The 20,043-nt window shown below is 41.2% G+C and overlaps 1 protein-coding gene across 8 annotated transcripts in view; it reads left to right on the forward strand.

Annotated features, from left to right (window-relative positions):
* The first annotated feature begins 503 nt into the window (after window positions 1-503).
* TBC1D5 (TBC1 domain family member 5) overlaps window positions 504-20,043 on the forward strand; it is a 503,676-nt gene continuing 484,136 nt past the window's right edge. For 4 of the 8 annotated variants that reach the window (XM_045005373.1, XM_045005378.1, XM_045005377.1 and 1 more), the window contains exon 1: window positions 9,564-9,756. The gene's annotated coding sequence lies outside the window, so the exon portion shown is untranslated. Of the gene's footprint in view, window positions 534-6,695; window positions 6,769-9,562; window positions 9,757-20,043 lie in introns of those variants that run through there. The other 4 variants (XM_045005374.1, XM_045005379.1, XM_045005375.1 and 1 more) reach the window with 3 other exon arrangements.

Here is a 20,043-nt window from a genome sequence, read left to right on the forward strand (position 1 = left end):
CAAAATATTTCATCTCCAATAACTGGCAGTAGCAATAGATTTTGAGAGAGGGTTTGATCAGAATGATTGGCAGTGCTGTATATATTTGTTTGAAGTACTATACTAAAAGGAGGGCCAATTTTGTTCCCACTGAAATCAGTTGAGAAACTCTCACTGACTTCAGTGCTCAGGCTCAATGGTTGGTTTCAGGGAATCATTTATTAGATGACTAAAGGGGTGACCGTTTTCAGAATTTCTCTAAGACAACTCATCATTAATGGGTGTGAATCTGAATTCTTCCATACAAAGAGAACTCTGTCTCCGTTATTATTTTTGTTGGCTACTGACTAATTGTGATGGGGCATCTGCCCCACAGTGACAGAGAAGGGGTTACAGAGTCCTGGAGAGGCTACATGGGAAGCAGACAATAGTAGAGGGGCTGTGAAGAACAGCCAATCAGGGCCCAGGATGCCCATATAAAGAGAGCTGCAGGACAGAGTAGGTTCAGTTGCTGTTGGGAGCAAGGACTGTGTTCCTAGATGGCTGAGAGAACTGTAAGCACCTTGCATAGAGCAGCTGAGGCCTTGAGATAAGGGCAAAGAAAGTGCTGGGGCCCTGGGAATAGAGGGAATGTCCCAGGGAAATAGAGCAGCATTGACTGAGGTTACAGAGGAGCAGCAGGAGGCTGCTATATACAGGGTCCCTGAGTTGGGGGCCTGGAGTAGTGGGTGGGCCCAGGTTTCCCCCCCCCCCAATTGCCACTGGGGAAATGGCTGGAGTGTGGGAGAGAGAGAGACCTACCCCCAGAAAGGGGAAACACAGACAACAACCTAGTGGGAGGGCTGAGTCAAAAAGAGACTGCTGTGGTTCTGGAAGCTGAGAGAGGAGCCATAGGCGGGAGCAGAGACAGAGTGCTGGTGTGCAGACTATGGACATGGGTGTTGGCCTCGAGCTAATCCCCAGCATGACCAGGAGGAGATGCTAGTCTAATGATGAGGGCTGTATACGGTGACACTCATGCACACAGTTAATAACACAAGATATGTTAATAAAGGAGATTATAACAGACATTACTGAGGTGAAAGTTAATCTAATGTGAACAGTGTGCTGCTCACATAATTTCTTATGAATATTTATTAGGTAATGAAAATTTCACACCATAAGAGTCAAATCTTGTGCACCTTACTCACTAAAGTAGATCCATTGACTTCCTTGTGTATGATCATCAATACAGCAAGCAGGAGCCCTAATGTGGGGCAAAACTAGCTTCCATTGAAGTCAGTGGCAGATTCCACCCCCCCCCAATGACTTAAATGAATACTCAGTTTCATTGGGAATCACCTTTGATGTGATTGGGGGGAATTATCCCAGAAAAACAGGCTGCACCTGTTTAGCCTCCTTTTTTGTTTGTCTTGCCATGAGGAGAAAAGTTAACCTTGTGATCCAGCTGCTTTTTCAACCACCCTGGAGTATGGGAAAAAGGGAGTGGTAAAAATGTATTGTACACATAGACTCAAATGGTGTTTTTCCACTGAAGAGATTAAAAGGGGTGCCAAGCTGGCAGCCTGAAGTGCCTCCAAGATACTATATCCTGGTGTTGTTTGAGGAGGTACCATTTGCCTCTGTTTATATAAGTAAAGTTTTATGTTGGGTTTTGTGGGACAATTGGTTTCACAAACTAGAACTCATTCAAACTCATCCTGATACTTGAGATCAAGAAGGAATATCCTTTCCTCCCCATCCATTGCTTTAACAAGCTGGATTTTTCATGCCCATCCCCCATACACTGCTTAAACTAGCTGGATTATTTTTTCACCTTCCACTGGAGCACTGAGTAGAAATCTTCCGGTGAGGATAGAAGTTTGAAGGGTTGGTACTCAGGTTGGTTGTAGTAGTGTATGGTCAATTGCCTGGTTCAAAATAACTTTTCCAAATAGTGCACTTTAGCTACAAAGCCTGGGATTTTTGTTACTAATATCACAACATGACAGGTGGAGTCCTCTGCAGTGGAAATTGATTTGTTGTGGTTTCCTTTCCAATAATTTTTCATAGATTTGGGAATGGGTATGTTAAGGACAGGGCCTGGGTGTGTAAGGGGTATGGAGGAGAATCCCATTCTTATGCACAGAGATAGGCCCCCCTACAAGAAAACAAGTCCTTGTCTCGTGTTAGTATGGTTTGTGATTTGCAGCTTGTGGAGGGGTTGCATCTGATTGGTATCTAGGCATGCGGTAAGTACCCTCAAGCTTCATATTATTTAGTACCACAGGGACTATTAACTGCTGGGTAACATTGCAGTTTGAATGATTGGATTTCAATAATGGTTGCTTGCAGCCTTGGCCTTTAATCTAATTACCAGTGTGCTATGTTTTATTTCTGGTGTCAGCAATGCAGGATCAGGCCCTCTGAATTTGTTTACTAACTACTAATAAAATTGGACTTAAAAGTCATGCTTCTCTATCAGGGGTTTAACATAGGATGCATACAAGACTTTCCTTACAGAGAAATATTTAATTGGTTAAAGTATTAGAAATGTCGTTTATCTTGTGATCTGGAAGATATTTTTATTTAAAATGGGCTGAATAAATGAGATGTATAGTATCTTAAAGGTGACATAAACAGCCCTCAGTTACCAATATAAAATATTAATTGCTATGTGATTGCTTTATTCAAACAGCTTATTTAAATAGATTATCAGCAATAATATTTCCATTTGTTTCTTATTAAAATAAATAAGGTCAGTGTTATTTTCCCCTCCATTATTTCCCCTTCCCCAGCTGCCACCATGTGCTGGCAACAGCACTGTGAGAACTTTCTTTGGCCTTGCAAATGAATCTGATTTTTATTTTTAAATTGCAGTTTAATTTTGCCATAATATGCAGGCTTTGTCTGAAATATTTTTAAGATTCAGATTTTTTGCTGAAGTGCAGCCTTTCCTACACAGATTGGAGTTTCACTGCACTTAGCTCCATTGTCATGTACACTGATTGCAATCTGATTCACTGGCTGTTGTTCATCAGCACACTGCTAGTATGCTGATCACTGAATTGTGGATATGAAAGACTTGGGTTGCATCTTCCAACCCCATGCCAATGCAGAATTGCAACCTCTTTTTATTTAGTGCTAGGTCTGCTCTAGTTTTAAATAACTCAGCTACTGAAACTTTTCTCAGAATCTGTTCCACACACTAGGGCCCAAGTCTTACAAACAATTTACGCACATGAGTATCTTTAGGGTTAGAGTTAACCCCAGTTAACCCTGCTTAACTGACCTTGATTTAGGAAAGCACTTGAGCCTTAGTGAAATCAATGAGACTAAAGCACATGCCTAAGGGCTATCTACTGGAGAGAGGTTTTTTTTAAATCAGACTGACTGATGCATATTATTTAACTGGCAATAATTAAGCTGCAGTAATAGTGTGCACACGGGACACTGTCCCTACTTTCAGTTCTCATCACTGTGTACACATGACAGCAGTTTGCTGCATACAAAGCACAGGGAGTTCTCTGAGGGTATCCCATGGCCCTTTGCCTAGTCGGTCTGCCATATGAATTCTGGGATTTTTCTCACTTTGCATTTTGGGATGCATAGCAGAAGCCAGGCCAGTTAAAATTTTAGAAAATCCCATGCTTCTATTGTCTCCGCCCCATGCTTCCTTTCCAGGTTGTCTAGTGCCATTTTTTAATTGCTGTCAGGCACCTGGCTTTCATGGGACAGCTTTTCACTGGCCTCCTCATGTTCATCTGCCAATGAATCTTGATGGTTTTCCTCAGGGGGTGGGAAGCAGGCAGCAGGGTCCACAACCTTCTTGGATTGAGTAGTAATGTAATTGTACAAAATCCTGTTCAGCTCCTCCAAAAATGGACAGGTCACTTTTCCACTGCTGGACTTTTTCCTGGCATCCTGGTTTGAAATGTAAGTCCTCCTGAGCTGCTTGCTGTTATTCAGCACTGATCAGTGTCCTGGTTGTAGCCCTTAGTGGCTATCTGCTTAGCAATGTCCACATAAAAGTCTTTACTCCAGGGACTAAACACAAGAGCTTCCTGTACCGACACTTCTCCCCAGATGGTAATGAGATCCAGGGCCTCAGCATGGCTTCAAGCAGCTGCTGGAGGCACGTTGTAGGTCTTCTGAAGTATTATTGCAGAAATGCTGATATACTTGAATCCATGAGCAAATGGGCAAATTCTGGACCCACACCTGTTTTTAACTGGGGAAAGTGACATTGGGTCAACTTTACAACAGAGCAGTGGAGGGTGCACAGGTAAGCAGATAAGTCACTAACGGTTGCTCACAAAGTGGTGTGGGAAGACGGCCAAAATAGTGCACAACAGCATTGCTATGCCCATGAACAACATACTGAACCAACTCAATTTGCTGCAATTTGCTTAGTTAACTTTAAAAGAGGACTTCAGAGTTCCCAATAAATACAGAGTTAGTGCACTATAATTAATTGAGTTGTGCGTACATGAGCATTTTCAAACCAGTTTAATTGAACTTAATCTGATTTAAACCCCTCTGTAGACCAGTCCTAAGTGTTTTTGACTGAAAATTATTCACATTCATAGATGTTTGCGGGGTTGAGCCTTGATAGACCTTGTCATTAGGAACTTTACCAAATATTCAGCCTCTATTATCCTTTATTCACTTGCAACTAAGGTGACCATATTTCCCAAAGGGAAAATGAGACACCCCCAGCTGCTCAACTGAGCGCTCCCTCCCCTGTTATCTTCCCCCTGCAGCAACTGTTGCCAATCACTGGAACCCTGCTGGCCCCCAGCATGCTGAAACGCTGTCTCCCTCCTGCCCCACACAAGGCTGGCCTCTTCACTTGCCCCCGCACATTCCTCCACACCGCACCCCACTCTTTTTTTTTTTTTTTTTTTTTAACCAAAGTGGGTATTTGTCCTATTTGCTCTTGCCAACTGATCAAGTCAGCAAGAGCAAACTGGACAAATGCCCAATTTTGCAAAAAAAAGTTAGGGCAGCTTAAAAATGGGACTGTCCCAGCCAAAACAGGACATATGTTCACCCTACTTGCAACCTATTATTCCTCCTTAAAGCCTTAATCCTGCAATAAGTATGGTGCACCATACCAGGCAGGTGCAGCAGTCTGCCTACTTACTATCTGTTTTAGGTTTGGGGCAATTGTTTTTACTCCTTTCAAAATAAGTAGATGGTTATGTCCCACTGTAGCAGGGTACTGGTGCAAAAGCACCTAATTAGCCCCTGCCCAGTCAGCTCCAATCAGGGGAAGCAGATTGGGGCTGATGGAAAAGCCTTGATGCTGGCCTGAGGATTGGCAACACCTGCTGGCCTGACAAGCCAAAGGCTATAAAGGCTGTGAGGGAGCCAGGGGGGTAACTGTAGGCCCCTAAGCTGAAGGCTGATTCTGCCTGTAAAGGGGGTGATTCATCTTGTAAAGTTTGTATATAGACAGACAGTGGTGGTGGGACAACCTTAAATAAATAAAGACATGGGTGTTGCACAACCCTGAAGCCTCTCTGAGCCTTATTGGGGGCAGTAAGTGGGCCCCAGGAAGAGGGGTGGGTCGTGAACCCTGTTACACCCACCTTAGCTGTGTTTTAGCTGAACTATAATTTTTCCACCTCAATGCATCATTCCATGCTCTTCCTTCTTGATAACTCTGTACTGAATCCTCTGCAGTATGTGGGAGAAGTAAACAATGATGCCCTTTTATCAAAATATAGTGTATAATTTTCTTTTTGTAAATATTGTTTTAAAAATCATCATATGCATGTTTGCTTAAAATGCACAGCTGTTTGGTTCCCTATCAGCATATAGGCAGTGTATTTTGGTTAGTTGCCTGGAAAGCATAAACAATAGGTGGATAAGACTGACTTTTGTGCATCTGACAAGAAAACTGACTGCAATGATACCTGATCTGAACTCCCTTAAAAAGAAATATTTTAAGACTCAAATATTTCAGTTAAAATCTGCATGTTTATGGCAAAACCAACCATTCGGCAAGACCAACAAGGAATTTCCTGTACTGTTGTTCCCAATATTAGGTGCAGAGAGGTGAGCAGAGATGATGAGTGAAAGGGACATAAAGTATTAAAACTATTATTTTAATCAGAACCAAAATTAGTGTAAACTTGTTGTATTGCTGAAAAAACATTAAAAAGATTGGATTTCTTTACAATGCAAGTTGAAGGCTGCATGTGTTCCTCTTGTGATGTCAAACAGGATTCTATGGGTAGAGCTTCACAGGGGGTGATCTTTGACACTCAAAATCAATGTAATTATTCTTGAATGTTTTAAATGTGTGTGCTTAGAATACCTCACACTACCAGCAGCACTTAAAAAAACCCCCCCAAACCTGGCTCTTTTCTGTAGGAATGTTGCTGATACTTATTTGTTGTAGTCCATAGGAGAGGCTTAACTACTTAAAATTTATAAAGTGTGCTGAGATCCTCCAATGCAATGCACAATATTAGTGGAAAATAGTATTATTTCAAATTAAAATACAATGGTCTCACAGGTCTGGTGTTTATGAGAGAGTTTTCATGTGTCAGCTGTGGTACCTATTGCATTCTGGTTGAAAGAAATAAATTGACTAAGCCACAAGTACTAGGTTGAGATATTACATCTTACGTTTTGTAAAAAAAAAACAGGAAATCTGTATGATTGCAACACAAGCTGTAACCTTGCTAACCTACACATATGTTCTGTATTATTTTCTATATATTTAGTGAACAAACTGTGGAATCCACATGCCAGGGGCTTGGACACATGCAGACTGAGTCTCTTCCAGTCCCTTACCAGGTGAGAGTTCTGGAAGTGATCAATAGGAAGTGCCAGGCAGCATTTGCTAGCCTTGCTTACTCTTAAATTAGCTGTGATCTTGTAACTGGCTCTCTGCAAGCTATTCTCACTAAGGACTATGCAGGGCAATCTTAAACTATCAGAATAAAACCATCTAAGGCCTCAATCCTGCAAAGGCATATGCATGTAAGCAGTCTCATTGAAGTCAATAGGACTATTTTTATTAGGAAGGTTTAGCATGTCTGTAAGTCTTTGCAGGATTAAGGTCTACATTATTTAAGTGCAAAAACAGCACCAGAAAAAATGAATTTAAAATATAAAATCAGCTTTTGCAAACCTGGGCAGTTGAGAACATCTATTGTGAAATGATCTCAGCTGCCCAATATTTTGAAACACTTATTTTGCTAAGTGTGTTTATCTCTAGACAAATATTAGATGGTTGATTAAGTGGTTTTTAATATAATCAGGATCCTCTATAACACTAAGTAAATGTAAGGAAAGATAAATGGAAATTTAGATCTCTCACAGAAAATACGATTGGAGTGAAATGGGGGACATAGAGGAAAACCTTGTGTATATTCAGCAGTTTTTTTAAAAAACAAACAAACTGGTAATTAACTCTAAATTGCTGTTACTATAGTAAGCTTACAAACTTTACTCTGCTTAAGTTAGGGCAGAATGTTGATGCAAGCTGCTGTAAAACACCATTGCCAGCAATCTAGTATTTACATTGGTTTCTTTTTTCTGTCAAAAGCTGGTGGAATTAAGAATACTATTAGGCTGCTAAGAAGGTAAGCTAGGTGTTCTTAAATAACCAAAAATGGCCTAGAGGAACCTGCTCAATTCTTGAGATAAGGAGAAAAAGACACCTTACAGGTATATTTTACATGATGAATGTGTTATATTTTATAATTGTTTTGGTACCAGAACTGGTCAACTTTTCTTCCTGGTTCATACCTATACTGATATCAAAAATACCACTCTATTCTAATAAAATGCAATCCAGGGAATTTTACTTTTTAAATAATCATAAATATATAGGTCCTTATATATGCTGCTAATATTTTGTTGCAAGTTAAATGAACTTCCATGTGGCACAGGCTCTTAAAATTGTAAATTCTTTAAAATTTCTAATGGAGAAAGGGCCCTGGCAAACAAATGTAAAAAGATTTACTGAATTCCTAAAATGAACCTCTTACTTAAGGAAAGTGTATCTTTTTGATACACTCAAGCAGACATGCTCTGATACAAAAGTCTGACTTGGAAAATCAGATATTTTGCCTCATCTGAATAATTACTAGCTTGCTGAAAAATGTTTGCAGTGTTGAAATTGCTGTGTTGGTGCCAGGCTAGAAGAGAGACAAGGTTGACGAGGTAATATCTTTTATTGGATCAACTTTGGTGGTGAAAGAGACAAGCTTTCAAACTCTTCTTCATGGCGAATATGAGTATCCCATTTCCTGGCAAGTTAAGCAGAGGGGTGCACAAATGATAGTAGCCAGCAAGACACTATATTACAGTGACCAGCTGACTCTTTTTAACTGGGCAAGAATTAAAGGCCTTTAGGATGATAGGTGAAGGATAAAACAAGAATATTGAGATCCTACTTCATCCTGCATGGGACTGTACTAGATGACCTCTTGAGTTCCCTTCCAGTCTTAAAATTCTATGACTATTCATTTGAGCACGATCAAGTCACCTGCACTTTTCTTTCACTCTGAGTTAATTTTAAAAGTGTTTAAAGTCTCAATTTGACAAGGAGTTTTCCATGTACGTCTGAGGCTGGTTAGTCATTGCCAAAGGCCCAGTGAATTAAATTTACTTTAAATTATCTCATTTTAAACTGTGGGCCTACATGCCCAACCCCACCTCACAGCTGGCTAAATTGTAGGTATATTGTATGTATATAGAAATGCCTTGGGCTCCCCCCAGGGTAAAAGGCTCTGAATAAATGTAAAATTGACATCTGTGCAATTTAATATAATAAAATACATTGTATGTTTATAGTGCTGTCTTCAAAGCACTTTTGCCACCGCTAGCTTCCCAGTATCCCAAATTACATGGGATTTTCAAACACATGGTCTTGTGAGGGGATCAATGAAGTGCATGGGCTCACACCATCTCCTATCCAATACTGTCTTCTCTCACCCACAGATTGATACCTCTCCTCTCTCTCACAATTCAACTTGTAGTTCTCTATGGGCATGACCAGCTCGGCAATTTCTCTGCAAGGGACATGGTAGAGCCTCTGCTCAACACAGGCCTTCAAGGTGGATCTGGGACTTGGTCCTGTGGCCACCGGGGTGTGTGTGTGTGTCCTGACTCAGGGTAGGAGGGTGGGTTGCTCCATAACATGAGTCATACACTGGCCTCCACCCCACCCTAAAACACAGAGTCATGAAGCTTCATGATCAGCCCCCGCCCCGTGCCGGCCTCCCTGGTGGGAACGAGGGATGAGACGGGACTATGTCCACACAGCCCACGCTCCGGGACAGCCAGTGGGGGCGGAGCCTCGTAGGAGGGGCGGGGCCGCAGGGGTAATCAGCGTTCTGCAAATAGACGGTTGGGAATCCGAGCTTCCAGCCTCACCGCCCGCCCCCGCCCCCGCCCCCGCCCTGCGCGGGCCTTGGCCCTCCCTCTCCTAGCGCCGCTCGGCCCCGCCCAGGAAGTTTCTCTCCCTCCTCCCCCCGCAGCGGGATCCGGCCGGGCGAGCGCGAGCAGGCGCGCTCCCGCAGCCGGGCTGGGCGGCCTCCGCTTCCCTGCAGCCCGGGCGCCTGCGTGCGGGAGGGGGCGGTGCCGCGCGCGCGCGAGCGCGCACACGTCTGTGTGCGGGCAGAGCCCGTCCCCTTCCCCCTCTCTGCCCCGCTTCCCTTGCGGGTCGCTGCCGGGCGGCGTGGGTCTGAGGTCTGGGCAGCACAGACAGACAGGGAGGGAGGCGGGGAGGGAGAGAAGCTGCGCCAGATCTTCGTGCCGCAGCGGCCGCAGAAGGTAAAACCAGCCCCAGAGCATCTTAGCCTCCCCTCCCCCCCCAGCCCGACCCACTGCCCTCCTCCGCCCAAGCCTCCTGCAATAAAAGTGACCCCCCCCCACTCACCAGCCTCCCTGCCCCCGTCGCCCCATACCGCTCTCATCCCCCAGCTGACACTGAGAGTTGCCGCAGGAGCGCTAGGAAGTGGCGGTGAGGCCTGTATGCTAGAGCTGCTGTGGGCTGCCCCTTTCTCGCCTCTCAGAAACTTCCTCAGGGTCATTCTGGGGAATTGATCGGTGCCTGGAGGTTAATTTATTATAAGTTGAGAGTAGACAGTGTCAAGCAGATTTTTTTTCCTGTTTCCCTTTCATTCCTGGCTATGGAAGTGGATGGGAAGGAGGGGGCATGATCTGGCATCAGATTTTTTTTCCCTGGAGAGAGATAGATATATAGATATAGATAGATATTTTTGTTTGATTTCATTCCACTCTTGGGAAGTTAAAAAAAATTCAGCGTTCCTCCCAATTCCTTATAAATAGTTCACAGAAGTTAGTTTTTCCTTCCTGTCCCTAACCCCCCCCATCCCTGTTTTTTTCACCTTTTTTGGTCTCAATTCACTCTAATTATCAGTCTGTTGCCTTAAAAAAAGCAGTTTCAGACATTCAAGTGTTCCCTTCAAACTTGTTTTCTTCTTCTCTAGGGTATAGTAGTTTGAGTTACTTAGCGTAAGTTTCAAGGCAAGGACTGTTGTTAGCATACTTTCAACTGTTATAAACTGCTGTATACTCTTATAGTATAGCACTCTATCTCCATAAGTAGTTTGGTTTAGCTAGAGATCCTTGTGGCTTTTTTGCATCATGGAGCCTTTGTGGACTAATCCTAGGAAAAGTCTTGCTGCTGCCATATTGGCACCTTGCCTTAGTGCTGTAATTGTACATGTTTGTAAACATATAGAAACCATTTATTTATGTTAGGGAAGAAGCATGTGGGTATAACATTGTGTGAGAGCCAGGAGACCTGGGTTCTTTCCCCAGTTCTGCCACTTGCCTCCTAGGTGTCATGTGAAATACACTTCTCTGTACCTCCGTTTTCCCCAATGGCAAAAATTGGTAATAATACCTACCTTTGAGATTTATGGAGGAAAAGCTCTGTCAGAAAAGCACTGTTATACCAGTGGCCATCATCTTTGCTTTTGTAAAATGTGCTAATTGATGGATGTTATTTTTAGGTCTGTTTATTACACAGTAGTTATTTGTTTACTCTTATTATCTCTGTCAAGGATTTTAGTCCAAAAAAAACCTCTACAAATGTTTTCCAAACAAATCTGGTCTACATTGTTGACACTGAAAATATTTAATTAAAAATGTAGAGAGATAAAGTGGAATTAGTAACCTCACATTATATAATGTATACATACCTCAGTTTGAGTCATCACATACTGTTATGTTTGGGGCTTGTCTGGTTGGGATTTTATATTCCTTGATAATGGCCCACAGAGAAAGGAACCTAATGCTTTTACTTTTTTCCAAACCAGTTTGTGTTTTGAAAATATAACAAATGTATGGCTTGCTGTCATTGCTGAGAGGTTCATTGTTAAACGTATTTCTAAAGACTCACCTAGTAAGGAAATCTCCAATTTTGGTAGCAGCAGGCTGTAGCTGCTGTCCCTCTGAAGTACATAGGTGAAAGAAACGAAGTGGAATGTAAGTTCATTGACGGTGGTTGATCAATTTTCAGCAGGCTTTTCTATTAATTATTTATATTGTGATGGCACCCAGAATGTTCCAGGCAAGTGCTGAGGGAGAAACCCCCTGTGCTGAAGAATTTGTAGTCTCAAGAATTTGATTATTTTTACAGCTTCATACTCAAAGTTAATAACTTTAGTTACTCCTGAGCCAATGAACGATGTTCGCCTACTCTTTTATGATTTGTGAACCTATGTTTAAACTATGTGTGCAGATTAAACTAAGCATGAAAACAGAGTAATTGTCATCTGTTAGACATACACATGTGGCAGGGTACGTGTGCGCATATTTTTTATACTTTGTGATGACTTCATAATTCAAATGAAGCTACAAATAGCTTTTGCCTTCAATTGATCTATTTCAAAAAGCTACTCATGGGCTCTCTGTTGGTTCACAAGATAGGGAGGAGACTCAGTACCCTTCCTAGTCCCATACCCTGCTTCCAAAGTGGGAGGCTTGAGTATTTGCTTCTGCTGCTTTTGTTTTCATGAGTAGTTAAATGAAAATGGGGATACTGATGTAAAGTTCTTTGAGTTATACTGATGAAAAGCACTATTAAAAGCTAAGGCTTTTGATTATTATCTAGTCACAGTAGCATATCGGCTGAAAACCAAGGTGGGACCTACAACTGGCTTAATGACCACTAACTCCTACCAACAAACTTTTCTCTTTCTTAGTTTTTAAACAGAAATTAAATGGCAAAAAACTTCCTTAACACAGAGTTAAGGTTGCTTGATGATAGCTTGCGCCCCTCCAGAATGTTCAGTTCAGCAAAAATCAGACTTCTGAAAACCAGGAAATACAGAATTAAGGAAAATGCTCTGCCCTCTTTGAGCAATACACAACAATGCCCATAGCGCACATACTCGCACTATGCCTTTTCGCTGTAGTGGACAGGCACTACCTGCATTTGCCTTACACTCAAATGCTGTGCTTACTCCCCCAGCAGAAGACCACACTTGTTAAATTTAACAACCACATTATACCCTTTTACAACCCCTTCACACTTGAACATAAGAGATCACTTAAACCTCTGCTTTCTCCTACCCATCATTAAATCCACAGACTGCTTTGATATCCCACCTCACTACTGACTGTACCTATGGCTATGGACATAATCTATACAATTCTGCGTTGAAATGGTGCAGATTGGAACCTGAAGGTACCTATGCAGTTCTTTCTTTAGATGACATTTGTGGGGACTCAGACCCAGATCTCCTTATATCACAGTCACAGCTACATGGTGCCCCTCAAACTAATCCCCAGATCGCCTCATCTGACAATCAGAGGTCTTCCAACCTGTTCCAGCTCCATGATTCAGTACAGCTAACACAAGCAATACAGCTGGTATGCATACAGATAATTCCGAAATGGCTATTGCAGCACAAGGGTGGGGCAGACTTAAGGTTTTGTGTACATTTACCTTAATTCTGTATTTCAGAAATTTGAGTTTTGCTGACTTATGACATTCTGGAAGGGCATGAGCTACCACTGGGCAACCTTAGATCTGCGTTAACTTAATCTTTTCCCATTTAATATCTACTGGTTTAGTCTGTCCTCTCTTTGACCATATCTAATGTAATCAGGTTATCGGAGGGGTAGCCATGTTAGTCTGTATCCACAAAAACAGTGAGGAGTCCAGTGGCACCTTTAAGACGAACAGATTTATTTGGCATAAGCTTTTGTGGGTAAAAAACCCACTTCTTCAGATGCATGGAGTGAACATTTCTCTTTGAAGTCTGTTTTTGAAGGTTTTTTTTGTTGAAGTATGGCTACTTTTAAATCTGTTATCGAATGTCCAGGGAGATTGAAGAGTTTTCCTACTGGCTTTTGTATGTTACCATTCCTGGCCCCACAGTATACCAACATTTTTATGGCTGACTTAGAACAACACTTCCTCATCTCAGGTGCCTAGTGCCTTCAAAGAGAAACTGCAGAGCTACAATTCATTTGCAAATCTAACACCATTAACTTGGGCTTGAATAGGGACTGGGAGTGGCTGGGTCACTACAAAAGCAATTTTCCCTCTCTTGGTATTGACACCTTCTCATCAGTTATTGGGAGTGGACCACATACACTCTGATTGAATTGGCCTTGTCAACACTGGTTCTCCATTTGTAAGGTAACTCCCTTCTCTTCATGTGTCAGTATACTTATGCCTGCATCTGTAACTTTCACTCCATGCATCTGAAGAAATGGGGTTTTTTACCCACGAAAGCTTATTCCCAAATAAATCAGTTAGTCTTTAAGGTGCCACTGGACTCCCCGTTGTTCATGTAATCAAGTAATTATCATTGCTCCCTTGCCAACTTCCAGTTTGGTGATTAATTCATCTTTATCTATCATAAATCACAAAATAGTTACCTTGTGTGGTGCTTTGCCTTTTGTGTTAGAAAAGTATCATCTATAAGTTTTAGAAACTTGAATGATGTTTTACCACTGGCTGAATGAGACCTCCAGCATGTGTGTCCTATTGCAACACCTTTTCCCCCCCACGTTATAGACAAGTGTTTAAGGAGTAACTCAGCTATTCTCTGTTTTGATTTGATTGTTTATAACATACCCCCACCAGTACCCCTGCCTAGGATTTGTTAGTTAGCACAGCGTTTCTCTAGCTGGGGTCCACAAGGGTACTCCAGGGGGTCTTGGGCCCCACTGATCAACTCCTTCCCCTCCCTCCCTCAACTCCTCCCCCTCCTTCCCAGTGCCTCCTGCATGCCAGGGAACAGTTGTTCCCCTGGTGTGCAGGAGATGCTGGGAGGGAGGGGGAGGGATGGGAAAGAGGAGGGGCAGGGATGGAGCGGGGTGGAAAGAGGTGGGGTGAGGGTGGGGCCTTGGGGAAAGGGTGGAGCAGGGGCCTGGGACTGAGCAGAGGGACTTGGGGGTCTGTGAAAATTTTTAAATCAAAATAGGGGTCCTCAGGTTGCTAAAGTTTGAGAACCACTGAGGTAGCATATTGATCCATAAGTATTCAAGGTACCGTGGTTCTGAGTTATTGATAACCCTAAACCAGGAATGTATGAACTATGTTTAGCATGAAATACACATATTTGATATACATGCCCATTATTATGTAGTATATAACTTTTCTTTATATATGCTTTAAGAGTAGCCTTTTCTTTTAACTGGGAGAAAGAAATATGGTTATTTGTTAAAACAGGATTGGACTTAGATTTCAAGGAAGGCAAGGGGTCTTAACGGACCCTCTAGAACTGTTGCTAAATATTTTTGATATTTTAATTTTATTTCCATGTAATATCAGAATGGCCATGCTGGATCAGACTGTTGATAATCTGGACTAGTATTCTGTCCCCCACGGTGGCCAAAACCAGATGTTTCAAAGGAATTTTTAAAACCCCCCATAATATATAACTGTAGAATAAGTTGGCTATAGCAAAGGTTTCTACAAATTCCTATAACATACTAGTTGGCATGTGGCCTAAAGCATGAAAGTTTGCATCCCTTAGAATATTTTTTCTTTTTAATATACATCTTCTGTACTGTCGATGTTTTCATTATCCATACAAATATCTCACCCTTTTACAAATACAACTAAGTTCTTGTTTTTTATTTAGCTAGCCACAATAATGCTCAGCTCTTATGAATGGTTAGAGAAATGTAGAACATAGCAATACTTATGAGTAGTTTAAATTATTTCTTCCAGTATGCATTACCTTGCATTTGTCAACAATAAATTTAATCAGCCATCATGCTGTCCATTCATCTAGGTTTTGTAGATATCTTTGAAGTTCTTCAATCTTCTGTAGTGTTGACTAATCTAAATAATTTTATTTTTCTGCCAGTTCTGCTGTATGGAGCTGTAAGAAACCCCACCATTAACCTTTTGCCATGCTGAAAATAGTCCATATGCATTTTCTGTATCTGTAAGCCATATTCTTTTCTGTAGTAGTAATGTACTACTTATATCATGATTAATTTTCCTTAACAGCCTTGTTATGAGGAATACTGTCAGAGGCCTTTTTGAAAGTGTTTCTTCTTTACCCACAATTTTGTTTATTATATATTTAAAGAATTCCTGTAGATTAGAGAAGGAAGATTTTTCCTTTGCAGAAGCAGTATGGGTTTGTTTCTATTCGGTTTACGGAGGATGCATGTGTTACCTAAATTATCTTCTGTAAGATAGTTATTTTGTACACTTCTACACTACATTAAGTAATTCTATAAGATCTTCTTTGAAAAGTAACTTGTAAAAATGGTATTGTAGATTTTATGTTAATCTCATAATGGTTCCCATATCAAATGTGCTCTGTTTGGTATAACTCTGACTACAACTTGAATAAATCTGAGTAATAAAGTGCCATCTCTACATAGCCACTTTTCAGTCTTTGATCATAGGGTAGTAAAAAATGAGCAAAGATTTTTCTCTAAATTATTCATGTGATTAATACTTACTGGTTTTTTAGTGCTTTCCATCCATAGATGTTGGTGCTTAACGAAGGTGAATATCATTTTCAGTGAGAGGCAAGTGATTTATCCGAGGCCTAACAACAAGTCAATGTTGAAGCTGTAATCAGAACCCAAGACTCGTGATTCCCCATCCCAGAGTCAATCCACCAGCATGAACCAAAATATTTGATAAGTCACTTGATTTATCGTTTGTCCTTTCTCTTCCAAGCTTTAAAATCTAAACACATTCAATAATGGTGTCTTTTAAAGAAACTCCAGAAATATAATGGAGCAGGCTCAGAATGAGGAGTTGGTACTAGTGCATTCAGGAAGAATGCAAAGAAGTGTTTAGGAACATAGTTGCTGCTAGAATAAAGCCATATAAGTCAATGGAGTTAGTCTAGAAGAAATTTTGGCCCTTAGTTTGTAGATTTAGTCGGGATTGTTTTTAGTTTGTAGAACAGTACTGATGCCTGATCTTGGCTGCTGTGCTTTCCTCAAGTCTTTTGTACTGGAATGATAGTGGCTAGGAGTATTGGAAAGTGGGGCTTTTTTATGTTCAGTGAACATAACTTATTTCCTAATTACTTTGTTAGTAAAGAAAGTTCTGTGCCTACTTCATTTCCACCCCAACAATATAGAATATCTTTACATAGAACCAAATACTGGACACTGTTACTTGAAAATGGGTGCTTCGCTTGACTTTCAGTTAGTCATGAGTCAGTGGCATCCTGTTTCCTCCTTTAGGCCTCAACCCATGTTGGGGGGGACGTTAATAAATTCAGCTAATATATCTGTTCTTCTTTTTTCCTTTGGCTTTTTATGTCACTTCTGTACGCTGAAAAAACAAAGCAGGTGCTGCCTGTGGTGATACCTAAAGTTCATCACAATATCCCTGAATCTTTATGCACGCTGCATCCAGTTGTTTAGACTAGCAGGCCAAGAATTTGATTTTGTGTTTTTTTTCTAGTTGTAGACACTCATTTTCACTTAACACTTATCCTGCCTATGCCTTGTTAACTTAACTTTCTTCCTGGAAAAAAGATAAGAGGTAACATTTAAAAGAATCTGTTCTTTGAAGTGTTCAGAGAGCTGGACTCTTGTAACTTTCACTTCTTAGTCTGATGAAAGAACAGTGGACAGCACTGAAGAGGAAAATGTTACATACAGGAAGTTTGTTTTACTGTGATTAAAGAGAACTGCATTTATATCACTCTGCATGTCAAAGCCATTGCAAAACTCTTTGAAAGAAATCAGTGGTTTGTATACACCCTTTCTAGCTGGTTACCCAGTGTTTGTATTATTTTGAGTTTTTTGTATCTTCTTAATAATGAAACCTGCCTTAAAGAAAGGGAAATTGATTAAGTAGTGGTTGGTTACTTTATTCCCTCTTCCCTGGTTTATGAATTTGCCTACTAGCTTGCTTACTTATTTCCACATTGAAATACTTTAAATTATAACATTAAGGATAGAAAAGCTGCTCTTAGCCCCAGACTGAATCTTGTCTCATCCTGGGACTTGGGCAGATGCAACTTCGGAAGGAAATTCCATATTTGGAGAGACGAGTTGAAAACATTTTTGTCAGATCTTTTTTTTTTTAAATGGCAGCTATTTGAAAGATTAGACTAAATCCTGGGAGAGTTGGCAGAGAGTAGCTGAGGTGGTCAAAGGTGACTGCTAAATTTATCACGTGGACTACACCTCCACATGTATAGGAGAGCATGTGTATAATTTATGTCTGTGATAACTTTGCCCATTAGAATGAAGTATGAGTTTGAGGGGAATCAGTCCTGATGAAACTGGATGAGGAAAAAGCAAGGAACAATAGTAGCTGCTGTCACTGGACATAGGTGCACTCTGAAATTATGCCCAATTGAGACTGATTAAGGTCCCCAATACAGAAGAAACGAGTGACGACATAACCTGGTTCCAAACCCAGCTGAACTTGCATATGATTCTGGTAGCAATGGTATGCACGCCACTGCTTTAGTGAAAGGAGATGATTCTGGAGAGAAGAATCTTAAACCTGTCAAACAGGACTCTGTACCATTGGGATTTGATAATCTAAGTGAATCAACTGGACAAAGCCCTCTCCAAGACTAGACGTTTACCAGATCCAGGTAAGAAGAGAAACTTATGTTTTAGCTAGACTTTGTGGGAAGAAGCAGGAGAAGAAAGAGTAAATAAGGGTATGAGGGCAGGGGAGAGGGCAGAAGAGGAGACAGACATTGAAGACAACTCGGGAAAAGATACTCCATGATTTATTGTAGTAAAGAAAAAGTGGTGTAAAACCAGTACAAAAATTTAATGCACTCTTTTATTGCCCTAATTAGTATATGGTGTGGGATTGTATGACCTTGGTTGGCATAGCAGCACAGGTATTTTTCTCCCAGGTTAGTAGGTTTTGTCCTTGGTCTAATTATGTCAGTTATATTTTCTGAGCTCTGGGTACTGGAATTGGAATACAGTACACAGCTTTTTACCTATAGATCAGGAGTTCAAATCTGAAATAGGTCAATAGTGAGTGAAAGCCATTGCCATTTTATAGCTGTTTAGTGAAACTTTTTTCTTAGACTACTTCTTGCTGTAGCTGGCACCTGACCATGGTTTTAACTGTCACCCTTGTTGGTAATCTCAGTTGAGGTAGCTCACAACTAAGTTGAGATAGGACACAAGTGGATTAATTATCTCTCATACCCCCGTTCCCCCCATGTACCCTAAACTCAGAACTGTTCAGGGGACACCTCCACTTCGGAGATATCAGGGTCCATATAGCTCCAGCCATATGAGCCTGAAGAAGAAAGAGAAACTGCTGGGATGGGCTGCCTAGAGATGCAGCTGGCAGGACCAGAGGTGAGCAGCTGCTACAGGGACTTTCAGACACTGATGATGTTGTCAATGCTGGATAGCTTTCTACATTTTTTTACTCTGGACTTTCGCTCTCCTTTGCTGTTTGGCTGCTCACTTCAACTCCCTCCCACCTCCTTCCTCAGTTGTTTTTTCAGCCTAAATCTGCATGATCTCCTTCCCCTCTCTTCCTTTGTCTCTCTTTAGCTAATCTCCCAAAAAATCCCAACCAAAAAGTTTAACCACGCCCCAAAACCCGCAATAAAACACTGGAACAAAGCACAAATTGTAGCACTAACATGACATTTGCTGACATCACACTTTTCATTGTGCTTGCATATTATATTCTTTCTCCATTAATGATTTGTCTGCTTTGTCTATTTAGCTTGAAAACTCTTCAGGGCAGAGACTTTTATTCCATGTTTGCACAGAGGGGTGCCTACCTGATACCGTAATGTAAATAATAGTGAGGTGTAGGTGAGGAAGGACAGATGTCATATCAATATAATTACATGGTTAATCACTGAAGTAAAGAGCATGATGGAGTACTTTCTAAGAGAAACAAGTAGATGATTATGACTAATTGTAGGTGTCATGGAAGAAGTAGGCCTTGTGGTGGGATATAAATAAAAATAAGGCTTTTTTGAACCATCTCATAGAGGGCATTCATGTGCTGCTGGGATTATTAAAAAAAAATCTTGGAGCTGGCTAGGGGAGAGATAGAGAAACAGGGTACAGAGAAGCAGAGACATGTAGAGTCTTAAAGGAGATCACTGGCTAAAGCTGAATTTTCTTGTTAAGAAAGTGTGAAGCCATGGAAGTATTTTAAGAGTAGGGTGATCTGGTCAGATCATTTTATTGGCATCATTTTGAATGGATTGGAGGGAAACTGATGTAGGTTACACTGAAGAGGGGGAAGTTGTAGTAGTAAACTCTGGAGATGAGTTTTAACTGTGTGGACAATGAAAAGGTTGGATCTTAATTATATGGGTGAAGAGGCAACAGGGTTTGGACATGGCCTGAATGTGCAGGGCAAAAGGAGGAGCTGAGCCTGAGGAAGGGACAGGGAAGATAATGAATGATGTGTTTGACAGGGATAGAGGGATCAGAGAGCTTTCAATCCAGCACCTCTCAGAAACATTCTGTTCACTTAACAGAATAAAACCAATCAGCATTAGTGCTTTAATGATTACATTAGTCTTTGAGACTTACTCTGCAGTGTTTGTGCTATGTACTGTATATATTTCCCCTCTAGTTAAAAAAAAAAAAAAAAAAGTCAAGCTGCCTGTGGGTCTCTAAATTGCCAAA

Source organism: Mauremys mutica, chromosome 2 (assembly GCF_020497125.1).
Source record: "Mauremys mutica isolate MM-2020 ecotype Southern chromosome 2, ASM2049712v1, whole genome shotgun sequence".
In the NCBI taxonomy this organism is placed as follows: Eukaryota; Metazoa; Chordata; order Testudines; family Geoemydidae; genus Mauremys; species Mauremys mutica.